The following is a 2,650-nucleotide window of genomic DNA, read 5'->3' on the forward strand; positions in this document are numbered from 1 at the left end:
AATTACTTGTATCTGGCTAAAACTGATATATTCAAATGGAAAATGGAAAATTTGCCATCCCTATAGAATACAAATGAGACTCCAAGCCTGCTTTGCAGCCATTGTAATTTTCATGCAGGAATATTTTATACAGACAAAATTATTGTACCAAATATGTCCTTCAGCAACTACCCTTGGGAAATCCTTATGCTCATGCCAAAGTCATTGACCTTCACATTGCCTTTGTCATCCAACATGGTCTTATTAGGTTTAATGTCTCAGTGTTCATTTCTATATTCTATAAAGCAATGTGCAATCCTCACAATAAGACTGAACAATTTTCTGATTTCATTATTGAATAGGTGGCATGATTTTCACATTTATCTCAGGAGGTCTCTGGATGGCCAGTTCCACTGCTAGGCATTGGTGCTCTTCCTTCTCCCTCACCTGGAATGACCTGATCATGTGTGGTTGATGGAAAATCTTAATAATGCCCATCTCATTTAAAATTTTTTGTGGGTCCTGGGCTTTGAACTTTGGGCCTGGGCACTATCGCTGAGCTATTCAGCTTAAGGCTAGTGCTCTATCACTTGAGCCACAGCATCACTTCTGGCTTTCTTTGTTTATGTGGCACTGAGGAATTGAAATCAGGGCCTCATGCATGTGAGGGAAACATCTAACACTGAGACACCTTTCCAGCCTGTCCATCTCATTTTGGTCTGACAATTGTTTAACTCTCCATTCAGGATCATTTTCCCTACCACCTTATTGTCTATGAGGTAGTGCTAAGCCAGTGTTACATATCCATAGCTACCATATTCAATTAACTCCTCCTTCACACAGTATTGTTCAGGGAAAATCTCCTCCTTCCATAGCCAATGATCTCCTTCATACTGTCTTGTTCAGTGAAAATCTCCTTCTCTGAAGAGCTTGAGGATAATTCACTGTGTTCTCCCATCTTTCTGCTAGGATGTCAAGGAGTAAATCTACCTAAACTTGGCTAAGAAAATAAAAACTCCAGAGCAATAACCAAAAGGAAATACCCAAACCCACATAAAACAAAGCTAACCTCCACAAAAAAACAAAACCCACTCAAAATTGTCAATGTAGCACTGAATCCAGCAGGTCACCAGAAATTCCCAGCATTATAATGGACTGCAGAGACCACTCACAATGGCTGCATTGGACCAATTACAGCTTGGCATGAACCCACTGGCTCTTTTGGTCTTGAGCCTGTAGAACTGTTGCCAAAGTTTCCACAGGGATGCGAGGTGCAAAGAATGATGCCACTGCTGCTGCCATGGCAGTGTTGCAGGAACTTCAAGTGCATCAGAAAGTGCCTTCTGTTCTTGATGTCTTCCTGGTCCTAGTGGTGCTCCCAAATATTTTGTCCTTGAGTATTATGGATATCCTCATGTCTGTTTCTGCTAGACCCCTGGCCATGTGCAGTAGCCAAACATACACCAACAAGTGGCTTCCATTCACCATTTGTTTAGGTCTTGGAACTTGCTCCAACAATCCAAAAACAAAGTGGATTCCTATGTATTTCTAGGTGTAGGGGGCACATGACTAAGTGTCCAATTGGAAACTTTCACTAAAGTGGATCAGATTTTTTTTAACTTGACAATAAAGAGAAAATTCACAGAAGTAATTAAGGCATACGAGGTGTCCTTATTTGTTGAATTATATCCCTTGCACAACTGCTTAAAATAAGATTAAATCCTTATTTGGTATGGAGTTTATTTATTGTTGGCACCATAAAATAGGTCATTTCTGGTCTTTAAAAATTTGTAATATCTGTATGCACTTTGATGTCTTCTAAATGGAATCCAAGATGAGTCCCATAGCTGTTGAGTAGAACTAAAACAATATCACACTCAGCAATAACATGTGGTTGAAAGGAGGCAGATAGTGACACCCTACTGCAAAGTGACTATTGCCAGGAAGAATCCACTGTAGAAATACTTGTTTTCCTTTTCAATAATACACATCCGTGTATTAATTGCAATACATTACTACTTTAATACAAATTAGGCATGTTCTCTATTCAAATCAGTGAATTTTGACAACTATTTAATTATGTAATGCTGAGTCCCCTAATAAAGTCAGTAAGTTGGCACTTTTGTCATTTTCATTAATATGCAAAGAAACTATGTCCAAGAAAGTTTTATACTTAGGTGAGTCATGCAAGTGGCTCTTTTCTCACTTGAATTTAAATCCAGTAGGATACTTTATGGCATCCATAATCTGAAAAGCTGCTCTAACTTTCGGGTTTAAAGACCTCATCAATTTATTCAATATAGTCAATGTCTTTTTCTTTAAATCTAGAATGACTGATGTCAAAAGAATAGTGGTATCAATTCAGAATCATCTAGTACTGTAGCAAAATGCCCTATTCCATACATCTCCATGAAGCAGGTTATTAACAACTACAGGAGTGAGAGAAAATAGAGCATCATTCCCATGATAGTTTCTTATTATAGAGTTTACATCAGAAGCCTTGAAATCCATAAGACAGTGCGTTGATATGTTCAAAGTGAAGAACAAGGGCTGCAGTAAGGGAATTATGTGGTAGAACCCCTCTCTAGAAAATTGGAGGTCCTCAGCTTGAACTCTCCTACTACCAAATCCATCAGTCTTCCTTTAGAGAAAGAGGTAGAGCTGTGTATTT

At 38.5% G+C, this 2,650-nt stretch overlaps 1 pseudogene; it reads left to right on the forward strand.

Annotated features, from left to right (window-relative positions):
• The first annotated feature begins 1,243 nt into the window (after window positions 1-1,243).
• LOC122126979 overlaps window positions 1,244-2,650 on the forward strand; it is a 68,477-nt pseudogene continuing 67,070 nt past the window's right edge.

This window comes from Dipodomys spectabilis, unplaced genomic scaffold (assembly GCF_019054845.1).
Source record: "Dipodomys spectabilis isolate Male_0828 unplaced genomic scaffold, ASM1905484v1 ptg000295l, whole genome shotgun sequence".
In the NCBI taxonomy this organism is placed as follows: domain Eukaryota; kingdom Metazoa; phylum Chordata; class Mammalia; order Rodentia; family Heteromyidae; genus Dipodomys; species Dipodomys spectabilis.